A 20,761-nucleotide genomic window follows, 5' to 3' on the forward strand; every position below is an offset into this window, starting at 1 on the left:
GTTCCTGGCCGGGCCCGGGCCCGGGCCGGGCGTCGCTGAGGCAACCCGGACCCGGGCCCGGAACCCTGCCTGGCCTGGATTTCCGGGCCGAGGCCGGGCCGGGCTCCGGGCCGGGCCCGGGCCGGCGGGTATTTTGGACAGCCCTAACCTCAGACCCTCCACCAATTGAAACCATCTATAATTAGAAAATTCTAATAGTAAACTATTTGGTAAGCCTAATCAAACTATAGCTATCTATAATTACAAAATATAGTAATCAAAGCGTATTTCATGGTTTTAAACTTACTTTCAGTTTTTTTAACGCACCCCTCGTCGTTTTTATCAGCTAACACCATGTCTTAGATGGCACCTAGATATTATCTTAAATTTGAAGAAAATCCTCCTCAACTATGCCTGTGGTATACGTGTTTTATAAACCATGTCGACATTTTCGACAGTACTCTATGTTTGCCATTCTTACTCTCGGAACAAAACGATTCACGGGGAGTTTTTCAAAATTCTTTTAAATTTTAGGGTTAATATGAGAAAACCCTCCTCAACTATCGGGTGTCTCAGAATATGCCTGTAAAAGAGTTGAATTAATTTAACCGAAAATCGATTTTTTAGCCAAGATCTAAGCTTCAAGACCTTTGTTGCTGAAGGACGCTCCAAGATCTCCAAGAACACAAATGCCGATCTCTCTTTATGCGATATTTTGATGCAAAAAGTTGATCCTTAACTTTGTTGAGTTTTGAGGTATTTATAGGGGACTAAGGGGTGTAACCGACCCCTTAATCTGCTCCTAAGTGGGGGGAATGATCCCCTCAAATCGTGGGGAAATAATTTTGGAACCGTTCAGTTCACATTTGAATAGGTCAAACACAGAGTTTGCATTCTGGTAATGGGATGCAGAGTTGAGCTCTGCGTTAGCAGCTGAAAACACAGTAATAAACATTACATTATGCTCTATGGAATGTGGACATGAGCTCCGCGTCTGGCTTCTGGGACGCAAAGGTGAGCTTCACATCTTGAATTGAAGAGATTATTGACTTATAATCTCTTTTGTTAGAGCGTTACGAAGATTGTCATCTTGTAATCTCCGTCTTGGCTCATTGGAATGTGAGAATCGTCAGATTGCAACTCTCGTTATTGGTTGTGAAGGTTGTTGAATCAAATCTTGCACCAGTTGTCGTGAAGATTGTAGGCGTATAAAACTGCTTATAGGTCCCTTAACACAGCTTGACACGGTGATTCGACAAACCAACGAACCATCGGACGATATATCCAAGCATGATCGTTAGACCACAACACCGAAGCCAAGTGAGACGCGACGAAGCGGATTAACGAGGCGACGAGGTTAACGAACGGCACGCAAACAACGGAATACATCTAATCGCGTGCCCAATCAAGCTAACGGGTCGATGAATCAACGAGTCATCCAACCGTAGAGTCCACCACATCAAACAAGATCGGGAGCGGACTCGAACTCGAACACCAAAGCGGATTTACTGCCAAATCAGGATCCGGACTGCCAAATCAGAGTCCAGATCAACAATGAAGTTCGGATAAACCGCGAAACCTGAAGACGGACGAAGAAGCAAACACCTGGAGGGCTCGGCCAAAACCAAGCCACTCCTAGGTGGCTCGGTGGCCAANTTTGAGAGGTTGAAGGCTAAAGAGAGGAGAACTTTTGAGGGGAAACTCTGCTGGATTAAAGGCTCAAGACTAAAAAAGGTTGGAGCTTTGGAGCTTTGAAGACTCGGACTTTTCAGATCTGGTTCTTGGCGATCATCCACGCCAAATAAGGCAGGAGTTCGAGAGAGATCAGATCTGAGATCTACACGGTCATCCTCCGGATCAAAACTTGGTTTTTGATCCCGAGAAGAGTATCGATTTCGCTTGGTCGATTTCGATTACTTAGGGCTATTATTTCCTTGGTGAAATAATCCCCTCGGCTGTTATTTCCTTCGTGAAATAACACCCATCATACCGTGTAGATCCGACCGGATCAAGATCGCGCGGTGGTCCACGGATTAACCCCGGCGCAGGCAAAGAACCCACATAAGCAAGAGACCGCAAAACAGGATCTTGTGATTTGTTCTAGAAAAGGAAAGTTGTAATCTTTTAAGATTTTCTTTTTTCTTTGATTTTGTTGTAATCGGATCTTATAAAAAGACCGGATCTTTTGTAACCGATAAACTGTTGCTCAAGAAAACAATGACATCAATGAAAATAATTTTTCCCGTGAACAAACTGGCGACCATAGTGGTAGCCACCGATCTCGCTGCCGAGATCGTTGCGTCGCAGCCGCGGATCTCGATCCCGGTCGAGGAGGAGGTCGAGTATGAATTCGACCAACAAAAGTTCGAGGAGTATCTGTCATCCTCGTCCTGATCCACCTCCCCCCTCAAGTTCAATAAGTTCTCCTCCAAGAAAAAAGTCTGTTGGTACGGAGAAGTGCAAAATGCCAACGAAGATCTCATCCCAATTGATGCCAAAGTTGCATCGGGTGAAGTTCCACCGACCTCCAACTAGGTCAAATCTGTTCTCGCCAATTCCTCGGCCACTGAGGGCGTAGTGACTCTCTCAAAGAGAGCCCGCCAGAGGCGACGTCAGCGCCTGGCGCAGCAATTCGCAAAGGCAATGGAGTCCACTGACGGAATCCGCTATAACGCGGATTTGAAGAACAGGAGAGGTAAACAGCCTCAACATGGCAGCTCCTCCAAGCCGCCAACGAATGAATGGATCCGTGTCAAACGGAATCGTTCGACACTTGAGGAGCGCATTCGCAAGCGCCGCGCACGGTCAGCGCAGGCATGGGCTCAAGTCCAAGAAGCCCGCAGAAGACTGCAGAAGGAAGTGGCCAAAAAACCGCCACCAACCTGCCAAGTATGGAGGCCGAAGTCTGAAGCGGCGATTCAGGCTAAAGAGCAACCATTGCAGCCTTCAGCAAAAGTTCAACCTCCGACGAACCAACCTAAATCGCCGATAATTCCCATAGCTGCTCCGGGAGATCCCGCAGGACCATCCCGAAGAAGGAGGTCAGTTTTGGAGAGCCTCGGTGTTTGTGGGAAAATTTACAGCTTTTGGAGCTGCGTCTGAGCTGCGTTCGTGGCTATGAACGCGGCACATCTTGATGCTGGTACGCGGGGAGGACTTCCACGTCTTGATTTGAAGAGACCGTCGATTTGTAGTCTCTTTCTATCGAAGTTTTGCAAAGATCGTCATTTTGTAATCTTTACTTTAGCTCTTTGATATGCAAGAGTCGTCAGATTGTAACTCTCGATGTTGATTGTAAAGGCTGTTGAATTGTAGCCTTCTGGAAGTCGTCAGATTGTAACTTAAGTCTTCAAATTATAGCCTTCTGGAAGTCGTGTTGATTGTGAAGGCTGTTGAACTAGAGCTCTCATCGGTTGTCGTGAAGGTCGTCAGATTGTAACCTTCAGCGATCTACCTGAAAATCTTCAAATTATAGCCTTCTGGAAGTCGTCAGATTGTAACTTCCATCATCGGTGTTTGATGGGGATCAGCTATCTATTGTGATTTTTAGACAGCCTACAGAACCCCTTCCAAAGTTTTCGAAAGTTCGTGGTTGACTGGGACGAATTTTCGGAATACTTTGGATCTCAACTCTGATCTTGGAGCTGTTGATTCCTTGTGGTAAAGGATTTGTTCTCTGCACTTGCTTCAAAGGCATCTTGGTTGAAGGGATTTGCACGTAGGACCTGTGTGAAGGTATGCGCCATAATCCTGCTTCTGGAATGTGGGGATGGACCCTGCATTTTGAATTTGGAACACGGGTGTGACCTCGGCGTTCGGTTTTTGCATCGCGGGTCTGACCTCAACGTTTTGACTTAAGACATGGAAGTGGCTTCCGTGCATTTTTGACTAAGTCTTTAAGACTTGTCTTTAGATCATCTGTTTTAAGTCTCAGCTCACATCCATTAAGTCGGCTCACATCTATTAAGCTGATGGGCCTGCAAACGTGTATAGGATTTTTGGCAAACCCTCAGCCATCAACGGATTTGATAAGCCTTTACCGACTACCGTTTGAGTCGGGCTAGCATGTGGATTGTCTAAGTCCGTTCCACATGTAATATTGTGCTAAGAGAATGAACCCTCTTAGACTTGATGCTATGATTTTGAATACATAGACTTTGTCATTTTCACGGGAAACGACTAACTGGAACGCGTGTTAGGCGTAGGCTTATCTCTAATTAGGGATCGAGATAAAGTCTCCCATGCGTAAAGGCATGGATTTTGGTGCTACGATGTTGAATACGTAGACTTTGTTGTTATTTCTTCCTGTGTTACTTGAAACACTGAAAGAAAGTTGGAAGCGCCAGAGGTGTAATATTAACTTGGCATGAATTTTTACTTAGAGTGAAATTCAGAAATTTTCTTTATTATCACTCGGATAATTTCAGAAAATCTCTAATCCACTGGGGATTTTATAATGACAACTTGCTATTCTTGTTGAAAAAGGATTAACAAGTTCATTGGGGGTTTGACTGTTAGAGGTGTGATGTTAACCTAACAGTATTTTATGGACCTATCGCTCTATTGAAGAGAGTCGATAAGTTGATTTGGTCGTCAGAGGTGTGATAAGTGGATTGTCAGAGGTATGGTGTTAACATGACAAGAGGATGTGTTGCGATTGGAGCAACTTTGTGGACTTATCATCCTATTGACGAGGATTGATAAGTGGATTGTCAGAGGTATGGTGTTAACATGACAAGAGGATGTGTTGCGATTGGAGCAACTTTGTGGACTTATCATCCTATTGATGAGGATTGATAAGTGGGTTTTGTCAGAGGTTTAGTGTTAACGTGACAGGATTTTTGTACTTGTGATTTGAACAAGATTTTGGGGACTAGCGTCTCGCTGGGGAGAATTGCTAAGTGAGTTTATCATCAGAAGCGATGAATTTTGATACTTAGATTTTAAAGACTTAGTGTCTTGCTGGGGAAGATTACGATTTGAGCAATTTTGAGGACCTATCATCCTATTGGAGAGGATTGATAAGTTGATTGTCAGAGGTGTATTGTTAACGTGATAAATTAGGAGTGATGCAAGCTGCATTCATACTCCGTGGGGTGATGATCGTTAGAAGTGTAATGTTATCTCGACGATGTGAAAGATTCATTACTCTTAATCCAGTGGATTCCAAGTAACCAACCCCCAGTCTTGATTAAGACTTAGCAGGGGAATAAAAAGAGATAGACAAGGCACATCACCTAGTGGGGCACTATCCATAAAGTCAGAATAGAGGCACATCACCTGGTAGGCCATTATCTGATGAGTTTGACTATCAGAGGTAACTGTTAACGTGATAGTTTTGTAGACCCGCCATCCTACTTGAAGAGGATTGGTGGGAGAATTTGGAGGAAAAGGACTATCAGAGGTGACGGTTAACGTGATAGTTTTGGTGGGCCCACCATCCTACTTAAAGAGGATTGGTGGGAGAATTTAGAGGAAAAGGACTATCAGAGGTGACGGTTAACGTGATAGTTTTGGTGGACCCGCCATCCTACTTGAAGAGGATTGGTGGGAGAATTTGGAAGAAAAGAACTATCAGAGGTGATTATTAATGTAATAGTTGTTGGACCTGCCATCCTACTGAAGAGGATTAGCTTCAATAGTCGTGGTATCTTCTTCTGACTGAGAAGATTGGGCTTGGTCCGATTGCTCAGGTGAAGGTTGGGCTTGGTCTGATTGCTCAGGTTGATCCTGCCTACTTTGTTCTTCAGCTTTGATCCTGGCAATAATCTTTTGAGCCTGTTTGCCTTGAGAGATTAGTTATCTCCAAGAACGGCATTCTGCAACCCTCATTTGTGCTAGAAGGTTGGTCTGCAAGTTGTGTCGACAGGTCTCTACTAAGGTAGACTGTGTCATACCTGTCGGGCATCGAAGAGCCATGCTTCGAAACCTCTTGACGAAAGCTTTGACGGACTCCCTCTTCTTTTGCTTAGTGGCGAGGATGGTATGGATGGAGACTTCTGTATCCTCTTCAAAGAATCTTGACAGGAAGAGTCTCTCTAGATCCGCCCACTTTTGGATACATCGAGCAGGCAGTTTCCTGAACCATTCAAAGGCAACTCCCTTGAGGGTGCCAATGAACAATTGAGCCAGTATGGCATCGTTTGATATCACATTCGTGATAGATATGTTGGTTCGGTGAACCCGTGCCATCAAAAGTTTGTAACGTCGGGACCTCAAACTTGGGAGGATAAGGGGCTGTATCCCATTCGGCAGGATAGGGCCTGACAACTCCCTCGTCTTGGAGCTCACCTCTGTCAACAATGGCATTGAGGCAGGCTTCCAATTCTTCCATTTTGGCAGACTGGAGATTATGCTCGTTCTCCGTCTCTCTTCCTTCATCAGAGGAAGATTCCATGTTATGGGCTTCTTGGTCAGAAGCAGCACCATCAACCACTTTTTCCTTCCCTTTGCTTGTGTGAAGTCGGGATGAAGACGCTTTTCCTCTCCGGGAAGATTCTTGCCTAAACGGTGAATCTGTCTCCTGAGATTTAGCCTTGTCTGTGATGAGTTGAGTCAACAAAGCCAGGAGTTCATTGATGGCCTCCTGCTAAGATTTGAGCATGGCCTCCTGCTCGTCAAGTCTCTTCGCGAGATCTTCATGGTTTCCCGTCATATAAGCGGAGCTCTCATGTTCAACAAAAGAGCTTGATGATTGGGACTCTGCAATGGCTGAGTGTTCATCATCGGAATTGGTTCCTCTGGCTATTGATAGGGAGAATGGCTCCTGTTCGCGTCCGAGTGCATTGGTAGATTCCTTCAGACTTGTTAGCGATTTCTCTGACGGTCGGTGAACGACTTGTCTCTGAGTCATTAGAACTAGGACCTGAGGCTTTCCCTCTGCCAATCACATTGATAGTGACTCTAGGATACTCGGTCTCTGGAGACTTCTTCTTGTGAGAACGTCGTTGTTGGTTGGGCAAGGTAACATGCGTAAATTGGTCGAACACCAATTGTTTGGTCGCATATGAACAACATTGACATCCCGAGAGGACCGTAGGAATCAACCGTTCACATTGGAATGAACGAATGACTTGTTGCATCGGTCTTTCTCTAGATATGAACTCTCTCAAATCTGTTGTGAAGATTCAAGGAGAACTACTCACTGATCGTGAGGTTTGAATTGGAACCCCAAGTCCATGATTGGACATGACTGGCTCTTTGTGAACATGGATCTGGTTGAGATGCCTTGAATCCATGGACTTTTGACATCCGCCCCTCAATCTAGTCGCGCTACGCAGAGTATTCGGGGGTCTCGCTGGTTTACACTAGGTTCTTTATCGAATTTTGTTGCCTGAATGCATGCCTGAGCTCCAGGTTTTGCTGGTGAAACGCAGTCTTGAAGTCTGCATTTTGGTTCTGAAACGCATATTTGAGAGTTGCGTTCATTTTGTGGAACGCGCCCTTGAGGGTTGCGTTCATTTTGTGGAACGCACCCCTGAGGGTTGCACTCAGTCTTCTTCACACAGAGCCTATGTTTGGGCTCATAGACGCGAGACTTGCATTCTGAAACAGAAACGCAGGGCATAGGGTCGCGTTTAGGCTCACAAACACGAAGCTCGTGTTGACTTGAGGATCGACATTCTCGGCGATGTGCTCGTCGTAGGGATCTCCTCCTGCGTCGAGCGGCGTTCTTCTTAGCCTGCTTCAAGGCCTTTGCAGCGACGCCACCATCTGTGTTGATCAAGTTTGTCGCCTCAATGGACATCTTTCGACCCGATACCCGTCGTCTTGGCGCGGGTTTGGCTGAAGCTGAGCCCACTCCATCAGGGGAGGGGCTGTCCGAGCAGTCTTCCTTAGGTGGTCCGGCTGTAATTGGAGCAGTTAGAGCTTTAGTCTCTTTGGAAACTTTATGGATCTTACGCATAGCCTTGGGGCTAAGGGATCCGGAGGAGATAGCCTCCTCAAACTTGGCTTGATCAAACTCTACCACGAGAGTTTCGACGGTTGTTCCAGTGAGATGAACATCGGATTACACCACCACTTCTTCATCAGAGAAGCTTGTCCCCAGCGGAGTCGCCATCTTTTGTTTGTGGGAAAATTTGTAGCTTTTGGAGCTGCGTCTGAGCTGCGTTCGTGGCTATGAACGCGGCACATCTTGATGCTGGTACGCGGGGAGGACTTCCACGTCTTGATTTGAAGAGACCGTCAATTTGTAGTCTCTTTCTATCGAAGTTTTGCAAAGATCGTCATTTTGTAATCTTTACTTTAGCTCTTTGATATGCAAGAGTCGTCAGATTGTAACTCTCGATGTTGATTGTGAAGGCTGTTGAACTAGAGCTCTCATCGGTTGTCGTGAAGGTCGTCAGATTGTAACCTTCAGCGATCTACGTGAAAGTCTTCAAATTATAGCCTTCTGGAAGTCGTGTTGATTGTGAAGGCTGTTGAACTAGAGCTCTCATCGGTTGTCGTGAAGGTCGTCAGATTGTAACCTTCAGCGATCTACGTGAAAGTCTTCAAATTATAGCCTTCTGGAAGTCGTCAGATTGTAACTTCCATCATCGGTGTTTGATGGGGATCAGCTATCTATTGTGATTTTTAGACAGCCTACACTCGGTTCACTTCCCGATGAGCGATGCAAAGCTCCAGTTCAAGAACGTTTGGGCCCGATAAAGAAGCCCCGAATGACTTAACATGCTGGGAGTCGCCGCCACCCTCAACATGACAAAGAGATCATGGCAGCTAGGCGCACCAATTTGCGCATTGAAGTCCAGGAGCCAGCTGAGAATTCACGCCCACAAAGGCATGTTTCGAGGCGCGTGACTCTTGAAAGCCCAAGGAAGGTAGTTCGCCCTCAGAAGGAAACATTGTCGTCTGATGACGATAGCGTTATACCTGAGAAGTCGTGCCGACACACGATAGGTTACTCCGACCTTCAAACCGACGAGTTGTACTATCGTGTTGGGGGTACAAGTAAAACTAGGAAAAGGAGTCCTCGAGAACTAAAGACTCAATGCCCCTGTTCCAAACTCATTCGGGCAGTATTGTCTGAGTGCAACTGCATCAAGACAGTCCCCGAAAGAATTTCGGTTTTCGAAAGGCTCAGTACCAAAACGCCAAAACCAAGGCCTAGGCGTTTTCGACAAAGAAGAACGATAGTTAAAGATGGAGAATTTCCGAGGGTCACCACTAATATGACCAGCAAAGGGACATCGACACAGGATAATCCCGAGTCGATTCTGGAAACACCCCAGCGTGTAACCCGTCTGCAGCTTGGAGCCATCATACGAGCAACTTATGGTAGGATTCGGACAAGATTACCTTCAGAAGATGAAAAATCGGATGCCTGCTCTGCGGTCGCATCAGATAATACGGTATCCAGCGAGGGATAACCCCGCGAGTCACTTATGATAAGTGCGGAACAAGTGGCCAAGATGCTCGAAGAAGCCATGGCTAAACAACAGGAGAGCTTCAGGTTCGAAATGCAGATGGCCATACAGAATATGAGAGAAATGCATGACCAACAAATCCAAGCACTAACAAACCAGCAAGGCGAACCAAGTCGTCGTAACCAGGTTAATCAGGAAGATGAGGACACAGGTGCGAATGAAGCTCATAATGCCAATAATCCTCCCGTCAATGCAGGGGTGGTAATGAGAATGCTAACGAAAACACAGGTGAAAGTTTGAAGATTAAAAACCTCGAGAGCAAAATCAATACGTTGATTTCCGCTCCAGAGATGAAGAAGACGGGCATTCCGTGTCCATATCCAAGAGAATGGGAATCAATCCCGTATCCGGTGAAGTTCAATCTAATTAACTTCATGCCGTTTGATGGGAAGGGTTCACCCACTCAGCATTTGATTTACTTCAAATCACACCTAGGGGTCATCTCTGGTAATGAGCCTCTGATGGTACGGTCCTTCGTTGGCACTCTTCGTGGAGCCGCCTTCGATTGGTATCGCCGCCTCAAGCCAGGAAGTGTGAATAGCTGGGACGACATGGAGACCAAATTCCTCATCAACTTCTTCGACGATGACATCGAGATATCCATCGGGTCGTTGCTTGACGAGAAACAGAAAGACGGAGAATTAGTTGATACCTTCGTCAAAAGGTTCCGGAACAAGGCGATGAACTATCGGGACCCGATCACTGAGGAGTACATTCTCCAGACTTGCCACAATAACCTCTCATTGGACATGTTGGAAGCAATGGGGACAACACCGTCCAAAACATGGAAGGATTTGAAGGTCCGAGGAGAGCAAGCCGAGCGATTCCTCAAAAGGAAGAAGGCCGAGAGGAGCCAACCGATGGCTAATCCTCCGAACTCGAACTTCGCCTCCCGTGGTAGGGGCAAGGCACCTGCAGCGGCTGTGGATCAAACGTCACAACAGCAGCCCCGGAGACAGCAGAAGACTTCGGATCATAGGCTCCAAAAAGAGTACTCCTTTAAGGACGAAGATGTTCCAGTCATCTTCGAATCCCTCCTTGAAAATAACAAGATCAAGCTACCACCGATCACGAATCAGGAGGAAGCTGACGATACTGCAGATCCGAAGTACTGCGCGTACCACAGGAGGATCCTTCATCCCACCAAGGCCTGCTTTACTTTAAAGAATAGCATCCAGACATTGGTTGAAGCTGACGTCATAACGCTAGGGTAACCCAGTTGAGAACGGCAAGACTCCGACAAGTATAAGAGTATAAACTGCTTCTCAATCTTCCGACCGGTATAAGAGGTTAAACTGCTCCCTGATACTCCAACATGTATATGAGTCTAAACTGTTTTATTTCTTTCACGGGAAGTTCCTGGAGAATTTTTATATTCTTAAGGATAACCCGGTTGTAGGCTGTCAAAAAATCACAATAGATAGCTGATCCCCATCAAAACACCGATGATGGGAGTTACAATCTGACGACTTCTAGAAGGCTACAATTTGAAGACTTTCACGTAGATCGCTAAAGGTTACAATCTGACGACCTTCACGATAACTGATGGAAGCTCTAATCAAACAGCCTTCATAATCAACATCGGGAGTTACAATTTGACGACTCTCATATATCAGAGAGCTAAAGCAAAGATTACAAAATGACGATCTTTACAACGCTTCGATAGAAAGAGACTACAAATCAACGGTCTCTTCAAATCAAACTGTGGAAGTCCTCCCCGCACACCAGCATCAAGACGCACCGCGTTCAAAGCCACGAACGCAGCTCAAACGCAGCTTCCAAATCGCTGCAAACGCAACCCAGACGTAGCTCTAATCGCTACCAGACGCAGCTCAAATCGCTGCCAAACGCAGCTCTAATCGCTGCCAAACGCAGGTCAAATCGCCGCCAAACGCAGGTCAAATCGCTGCCAGACGCAGCTCAAATCGTCGCCAGACGCATCTCAAATCACCGCCAGACGCAGCTTCCAAATCGCTGCAAACGCAGCTCAGACGTAGATTCCAACGCTGCAAACGCAGCTTCTAACTGCTGCGTTCGAGCTTCCAAACGATGCGTTCAAGCTTCCAGACACTGCGTTTGAATGCAGAATTCACGTCAGAATGCGGGCCAGCGTTTGACTCGTTCAAACACGAGCTGAACGGTTCCAAAACTGTTTCCCACGATCTGAGGGGATCACAACTCCACTCAGGAGTGATTTAAGGGGCGGTTACATCCCATTAGCCCCACTTAGGAGCGAATTAAGGAGGTGGTTACACCCCTTAATCCCCTATAAATAACAACAAACTCAACAGAGTTAAAGATCGGATTTTTGATAATCAGATCAGGGCTGGATCTTTCGGGTGCAGTCTGTTGGAAGGGGCTGGATCTTTCAGTCGGTCGGTTGGAACTTCTTGGCAGCGAAAAGAGGATCCTTCATCCTTCGGTTGGAGCTTTGGAGATCGGCAACAAGATCTTCTTCATCCTTGGCTTATAACCGACTTTCGGTTAAATCAACTCTTTCATAGAGTTTTAAACTCGTTCAGAGTTCTCCACAACGTCAAATCGTGAGGAGAAGATCATGTTCCAGTGAAACAAGACGTCGGATCGTCAACGAGAAGCAAACTCGACGCAAGCATTCGAGGGAGGCATCTCATCGCTACCGTGAAGAACCCAGATTTAAACAAAGGGGAGAATCCAGATCATTCTCTTCTCTTTTGTAATCGGGAATCCAATTGTAATCGAGAGTGGAGAGAGTTGTAATCATTCTTTTTCTAAGCAGTTAGAGAGAATAAAATCAAATACAGTTCTTTCATCCATTTTTCTTATTACAAATTTTCCACCAAACACCGGTCATGTAACTGAGTACAATGTCGGACCCAGTTCCACAAGGGAAGCTGGGGGTGGATTATTCATGTATCGGGAAGTTCCTGAAAGAATACCACAGGTGATATTCTTAGGGATAACCCAATCACTATAAAAGTGATAAGTAAAACATCCACATTTAAACTCTAAAGGTTGGAATGTTTTCCATTATTGTTATCAAATTCACTAATTCTCATGAGTTATCTTGTTGAGACGAGATTCGATCCTTTTGACAGATTAATCTTTCCTCACAAAAATCCCCCACTGATCAAGTCAATTAACGGTGGGTCCACTAAATTTTCTGTCCGCCAATTCATGGCAATTTCCAAAGCTTGACGTGTTAAGTCCTGATTAATTAACATCAAAACCCTTCATCGAGTGGCCAGTACAAACCAGTATTTCTACTGCTACTTGTATTCCACTCCCTTTGCTTTCACGTCAAACCTATAAAAGTTAGGGCCACAACCAAAATCCCCTCTCGATTCCTTCAATGAACGAGAGGCCCATAAATTAAGCGATCAAACCTTCCTACAGTTAGGATCGTCTTAAACCTCCCATTCGGTCAAACCTTCCTACAGTTAGGACCAAAACCAAAATCCCCTCTCGATTCTTCCAATGAACTAGAGGTCCACTTTCAAATCGGGTGATCAAACCTACCTATAGTTAGGATCACCTCAAACTCCTGCTTGGTCAAACCTTCCTACAGTTAGGGCCAAAACCACAATTCACTCTCGATAAACGAGGAATTCACCTTTAATTCGGTAATCCAACCTTCCGACAGTTAGGATTATCCGAATCTGTCCGATTCTCGGAGTGGAGATCCCACTTCTAGTTTCTTTTGTGCTGGAAATAGAATATAAAATTCTTCCTTTCCAGAATCAAGGAATAGAATATAAAATTCTTCCTTCCTTGTATTCGGGTTTGCCTTCACCCTAATAGAAGACCGGGAAATAGAATATAAAATTCTTCCTTTCTCACACCAACCTTTTCCAACAATTTATCAATCTAGGATTCATCCTAGGAAGTTTGTCCCGAATCCTAAGCAGGGATAAGCCTGCGCCTAACACGCGCTGCCGGTTTAGTCTTTCTTCATAGAAAAAAACACCAGAGTTCGATTCTGGGGTATCCTATCCTGAAACCTAAGTAGGGATAAGTCAGCGTCTAATACACGCTGCCGGTTAGTTCTTAACCGTTAAAAAGAACACCCGCCCACATATTCAACATTGTGGCAGGTTGTTATTAATAACACCAAAATCCATGCCTTACACGCATGGGGAATTTCATCCTGAATCCTAAGAAAGGATATGCCGACGCCTAACACACATCGCCGGTTTAGTCTTTCGCCATAGGGCTGGGGGTTAGCTAAAAATCCTAAAGTCAACGCCTAACACGCATTGCCGGGTAGCCTATTCCTGTAACAAATGGCGAAGTCTATGTAGTCAATATCATAGCACAAAGTCTCAGAGAATTCACTCTCTTAGCACAACGTTACATGCGGAACGGATTTAGACAATCCGCATGCTAGCCCGACTCAAACGGTAGTCGGTAAAGGCTTATCAAACCCGTTGAGGGCTGAGGGTTTGTTAAAAATCCTGTGAGTATTATGGTCTGCCAATCATAGTATTCACGGAGGAAAAGAGGGTATTTTATAGTATTGAACCAGCCTTGATCCGGACCAGACCAGACTAAACCGGACCAGACCAAGATGAACCAGACCAGACCAGACTAAATCAGTTCAAAGGAGACTGAACCAGGCCAAACCAGGCTGAACCAGACCAAACCAGGATGAATTAGTTTGAACCAGGCTAAACTAGTCTTGAACCAGTCCTGAACCAGTCTTGAACCAGGTTGAACCAGTTCTGAACAAGTTTGAACCAGATTTGAACCAAAATTCACATTGGAGCTGAACCGAGTATCGAAACGACTTCAAATCGACTGATGGTTCAGTCCCTTATTTATTCATTCCTCTCCCATATATTCGGAAGGGTCAGAAGATTTTTTGAGCCTAATTACTGCCTTGTTTGGGTCATTATCAGGCCGGTTCAGCTCATTCGGACATGAAAAGTACTCCGAAAAGTATACGGGTATAAACTGCTTCTTAGTACTCCAATAAGGTATACGAGTATAAACTATTCCCTATTTTTGTTGAGAAGTTTCTGGAGAGTATTTTTCTAAAAATATTCTTAAGGATAACTCAACAACACTCCGAAAAGTATAAGAGTATAAACTACTTCTCAAGACTCCAGCAGACGTACGAGTATAAACTGTGTCAAACGCCGGACAACGCGTTGCAAATGAAGACTCAACGCCAATAATCGATGGTCGATTCTATGTTGAAACAACAAACACGAGCTAAAGATCAGAAAATCAGGAATTGACTTTAAGTTTAAAATTCCGACAACGGTCAGACAATAAATGCAGCACCGGAACCCTTGCAGACATTCGACAAAGCACCGAATAGCCTGGAGGATTGAAAGAATCAAGAACAGAAGCCATTCCAAAGTCCCGTTACACCGATTGAAGGTTGGGACAATCATATCCAAAGTATTCCAGACTCTTCTATAAAAGAATGAGGCTGAAATACTTTGGAGGGGGTATCTGTAGGCGTATAAAACTGCTTATAGGTCCCTTAACATAGCTCGACACGGTGATTCGACAAACCAACGAACCATCGGGCGATATATCCAAGCATGATCGTTAGACCACAACACCGAAGCCAAGTGAGACGTGACGAAGCGGATTAACGAGGCGACGAGGTTAACGAACCGCACGCAAACAACAGAATACATCCAATCGCGTGCCCAATCAAGCTAACGGGTCGATGAATCAACGAGTCATCCAACCGTAGAGTCCACCACATCAAACAAGATCGGGAGCGGACTCAAACTCGAACACCAAAGCGGATTTACTGCCAAATCAGGATCCGGACTGCCAAATCAGAGTCCAGATCAACAATGAAGTTCGGATAAACCGCGAAACCGGAAGACGCACGAAAAAGCAAACACCCGGAGGGCTCGGCCAAAACCGAGCCACTCAGAGGTGGCTTACCGAGCCACCTCTTGGTGGCTCGGTGGTCGAGCCACCTAGGTGGCTGGCCGAGCCACCTAGGTGGCCGAGCCACCTGGGTGGCCAAGCCCAGATCTGGGCCCAGATCTGTGGTGCCTATAAATAGATCTGAAGGCTCATTGTTTAAGGGTTGGACTTTTGAGAGGTTGAAGGCTAAAGAGAGGAGAACTTTTGAGGGGAAACTCTGCTGGATTAAAGGCTCAAGACTAAAAAAGGTTGGAGCTTTGGAGCTTTGAAGACTCGGACTTTTCAGATCTGGTTCTTGGTGATCATCCACACCAAATAAGGCAGGAGTTCGAGAGAGATCAGATCTGAGATCTACACGGTCATCCTCCGGATCAAAACTTGGTTTTTGATCCCGAGAAGAGTATCGATTTCGCTTGGTCGATTTCGATTACTTAGGGCTATTATTTCCTTGGTGAAATAATCCCCTCGGCTGTTATTTCCTTCGTGAAATAACACCCATCATACCGTGTAGATCCGACCGGATCAAGATCGCGCGGTGGTCCACGGATTAACCCCGGCGTAGGCAAAGAACCCACACAAGCAAGAGACCGTAAAACAGGATCTTGTGATTTGTTCTAGAAAAGGAAAGTTGTAATCTTTTAAGATTTTCTTTTTTCTTTGATTTTGTTATAACCGGATCTTATAAAAAGACCAGATCTTTTGTAACCGATAAACTGTTGCTCAAGAAAACAATGACATCAATGAAAACGATTTTCCCCGCGAACAAAGATCGTTGAATTGTAATCTTTATCGATCTACGTGAAGTCTTCAGATCGTAGCCTTCGTCTATTGTCTTGAAAGTCATCTGATTGTAACTTCCACCGTCAGATTTTTGGTGTGAAAGTCATGAGGTTGTAACTTCCACCATTAGCGTTTGATAGGGATCAACTATCTACAGTAATTTTTAAACAGCCTACATAACCTCCTTCAAAGTTTTCGAAAGTTTGCGGTTGACTGGAACGAATTTTTGGAATACTTTGGATCCCCAAATTGATCTGAGATTTGTTAAATAATTGTTCACTATGTCTGTTTTGGAAACATCATGAACTTGGTTGCAGAAGTTTAGTTGAACAAGACCCACATGAGGGTATGTATGTTGCAACTATGCTTGAAATCAGGAGCAGCAGTATTCTCAGCAACTACAACAGGGGCAATAGCAACAGCAAACTTTCTTGGATCCTTGAGATACCCCTTCACCCTTTCAGCTTGTGGAAAAGTGTATTCAGTGTCAACAGCACTAGCAAGGATGTTCTTGTAGGCATTGATGAACATGTGAGACACAACTGCAAAAGTTGGGTAAGAGAAAGCCAGGGGCAACGAAGCAACCATGGAAACACCAGCTGCAAACTTTTAACGAGGTCATCCTCAGTGAGGTTGAGCACCTCTAGGCCAAAGACAGATTTGTTGTCATAGACAGAGAGTGCCACAAACCCATATGAGAAGGGCTTTATCCCAAGTTTGGCTAGGAGGGCAACCTCAGAGGAACCCACTTTGTCTCCTTTCTTGATTAGTTCAATAGGGGTAATGCTTTCAACAGTATCCTTGTTAATTTTAGTGGGAATGTTAAGCATTTGGAAAGAAGAGATTTGAGATGGATCCAACTTAGTGTTATTAATGACTGCGATTAGAATATGTCTGTACTCATCCAAGAGGCTGCACAGCTTCTTGTCATAGGCCAGTTCCTTCTCGACTTTCGTCACCTTGATGGCCTTTGCTAGTTTCTTTGTACAATAACCCTAATGGTAGTGGTAGCTCGACGGGAGGGTTAAACGAAAAACCTAACATCTAAAAGCTAAAACACAGAATTGGTCCTTTGCATTTAGAAGTTGAAACGCAGGGTTAAACCTTGTGTTTGAAACTTGAAACGTAGGGTTAGGCCTAACGTTTGAAAGCTAAAACACATGGTTAAGCCTTGCACTTCGAACTTGAAACGCAGGGTTGGGTCTGACGTTTGAAAGCTAAATCGTAGGGGTTAAAACTTACGTTTGGGGCTTGAAACGCAGGGTTGGGCCTGATATTTGAAAGCTAAAATGCAGGGTTAAACCTTGCATTTAGAACTTGAAACACAGGGTTGGGCCTGACATTTGAAAACTAAAACGCAGGGTTAAACCTTACGTTTGGAACTTGAAACGTAGGGTTAAACCATGCGTTTAGCAGTCTAACCGACTCAAGATAGGTGGGATTTTTGCCTAAAGTCCTACTCCGATTTGACAGCTCCAGTTGTCTATAAATAGACAGCAAAAGGTCAAATCAAAAATCATTCGACTTTTTTTGTTTCTTCAGCGAACTCAATAGGAATCCTGTTCATCTTCTCTGGCGAACCAAATGAACCTCTTCGTTCAAATCTCCGGTAATTTTTTCTTCATTTTCTCCAACAACACATCATCCACATGGCTCCCAAGAAGGTTGCTGCTAAGCCTCCTGCTAGGAAACCCATAGCGGCGAGTTTAGATGCACCGATGGCCGAGGCCATAGTGCCACCGCCACAAATTCCATTTATCGGCGGTAAGTATGAGACCCTATGGACTAAAAAACTTGTTTTGACAAGTTCTGGATTTTGAACGACAAACAAGGCTCAACTTGTTACTAGAACGCAGAGGTGGATCTCTGCGTTCCAAACTTGAAACGCAAGTATGAGCCTGTCGTTTTGATTTTGAACGCTGGGTTAGCCTCTGTGTCTTGATTTTGAAATGCTGGGTTGGCCTCTGGGTTTTGATTTTTGAAATGCTGGGTTGACCTCTGTGTTTTGATTTTTGAGGCACAAGGTTCGACCTCTGTGTTTTGATTTTGAAATGTAGGGTTCGACCTCTGCATTTGATTTTTGAAATGCAGGGTTCGACCTCTACATTTAATTTTTGAAACGCAGGGTTCGACCTCTATGTTTTGAACTAAGTCTGTTTAGACTCTGCGCTAACTGATTATTTCTTCTATTTGCAGTGCGCTATACCAATGAGCCTCTTTCCTTCTATCATCACTTCAGCCATGAAGGTGGCGTGGATTGCAACATGACGTTCAATCTACGCCAGTAACTCCCCATCTTCAAAGATACTGATAAGGAGTATGCGGATACTATTAACCAAGCCTCTCTAGCAAAGCTCAGGGTCCTGGTTACAGATGCTAGATTTGAGAACATAGACCGCAAGAGGCTTAACAAACTGACATTTCTGTTTGGAGACTCCATCGTAATTGAGAAGGATATCATGTACGATGAGGATTATAAATGGTTAAGGACAGGAAGGTGGGGGATCACCATCTCTTTCTACCCAACATGGAGAGAAAGTTCCCTCTATCACACTTTCAGCGTGCTTCCATCCCGAGACACATGCATTGGGACCTCGTCAAAGAGCAAGACGGGGTTGCAGTTGGTGCTCTAACTTTTCATGGTGTTCGCACTGTAGGTTATAACCGACATGTGACAGCTCTAGGACCATGCTTATTTTCAAAGGAATATCCAATTGATGAAGTGGCTAGTCTGGCTAACACTTTCATCAGAAGATTTATGGTGGTGATAGGTGAATTCCCCACATAAGTATTCAAGTCCCCTAGATGGGTGCATTCTATGAAGACATGATGGTTGACCCGGATGACGGAGTTTGTCTTGAATGAGCTTGAGACACCACTTACCAAATCTAGCCTTGGTTGTCTTGTGATGGCCACTCGATATGGTATCGTTCAAAGTCACTATAATTTCTTCGTCATATTAGAGTGGTATAACCCAGAAACATGCACTTTCTTCACTCCTGTCAGGGAGTTGGGTTTCGCCATCCATGAAATGCATGACATTTTTGCTCTTCCTTTCGGGGAAGTGCTGTATGAAGAATTTATCCTGGGAGCAGCGAAACTCAAGATTTTGAGGAAGGCAATCCCTGAGATCTATGACACTCTCTGGGAAGTAATGTGTCATTTTCATATCTGCACACAGCTGACGGGGGTAAGAAGGAGTGGCGTGAAACAAGTATCGTGGGCAGAATACCTATTTCAAAATCTGACCCACAAGGGCGCTACCGTATCTAATTTGGCTGTGAGCACTCCGGAGGACATTCAAGCCCGAATCAATGATGCAACTGCTCACTATATAATTGAGGCTAGAGAGGACATTTTTCCAGCTCGGACTGAGTTCGAGAGCTTCCATCATCAAGCGGCCACCCCTATATCGGATATGGCCCTGTTAGCTGGATTTCTAATATTGTGGCTAAAATGCTATGTTGTCCCCACTAGGCCAGTAGATGCCCTTGTAGCAAAGGTGGTGTACCCAACTATTCTTCTAGCCTATGGGAGGCATTTAAACCTGCTCTCGGCAATGATAAATTGTTTGCAACATGGTTTGCGAGAGCTGGCCCTTGATTTCATTCAAGTCAAGGAGATAGGTTCTAGTGAAAAGAAGAGCCTTACTCATGAGCAGAATTACCCCACACATGTATTAGAGTTGTCCGCGGTAGTCTTTGCACTAAAGACGTGGAGACATTACCTTTATGGAGTTCTGTTCGAGTTATTCACCGATCATCAGAGCCTGAAGTATCTTTTCTCCCAGAAGGAACTCAACCAGAGACAATAGCGATGGGTCGAGTTATGAGGGATTGATTTACTTAGGGTTTTCAAAGCCCCTTTGCATTCTATAACTCCTATCATATTTATTCCTATTTAACACATTAAATTACCCAATTCAAACATGGGTTAGAGCTAGAGTTACAAAACCTTTGATTTTTTTTTCATTTCTCAAATGATTAAAAAAGGGTTCTCTACATCCTCCCTACCTTAAAATAAGTTTCGTCCTTGAAACTTTATGTACCTTAGTTTTCAAAAAGTCAAGGATATTTCTGCTGCATCTCCTCTTCAAGCTCCTAAGTTACTTCTCTATCAGAGTGATTCTTCCATTGAACCTTCACGTATCGAATTGTACATCCCCTAAGCACTTAAACCTTTGATCTACAATGCGTTCCAATTGCTCCTAATATGTTAAGTCTTCCTTTAGCTTAATGGGTTCCAGTTCTATAACTTGATCTGGATCTCGAATGAATTTTCTTAACATAGATACATGAAACACATTGTGGGCTCCAGCCAAAGAAGGCGATAAAGCAAAGTTTCATATGATGCCATCTTAATACTTGATTGGTAACTATTATTATATGCAAATTCTGCCAACGGTAAATGCTCTTACCATTAGCCTTTTAAATCAAGGATCCAACATCTTAACATATCCTCGAGAGTTTGAATTGTTCTCTCTGATTGACCATCTGTTTGTGGATGATATGCTGAGCTAAAACAAAGTTTACTCTGAAGAACTTTGTGCACACCTTTCCAATACTCTAATACGAATCTAAGATCTCTATCGGAGACTATCTCCACGGGTAGACCATGAAGTCTGACTACTTCAACAATATACAACTTTGCAAGCTTCTCCAAGTAAAACTTCATATTGATTGGCAAGAAGTGAGCCAACT

At 44.6% G+C, this 20,761-nt stretch overlaps 1 pseudogene; it reads right to left on the reverse strand.

Annotated features, from left to right (window-relative positions):
- LOC109846325 lies at nt 16,383-17,628 on the reverse strand (annotated as a pseudogene).

This window comes from Asparagus officinalis, chromosome 6 (assembly GCF_001876935.1).
Source record: "Asparagus officinalis chromosome 6, Aspof.V1, whole genome shotgun sequence".
Classification (NCBI taxonomy): Eukaryota; Viridiplantae; Streptophyta; class Magnoliopsida; order Asparagales; family Asparagaceae; genus Asparagus; species Asparagus officinalis.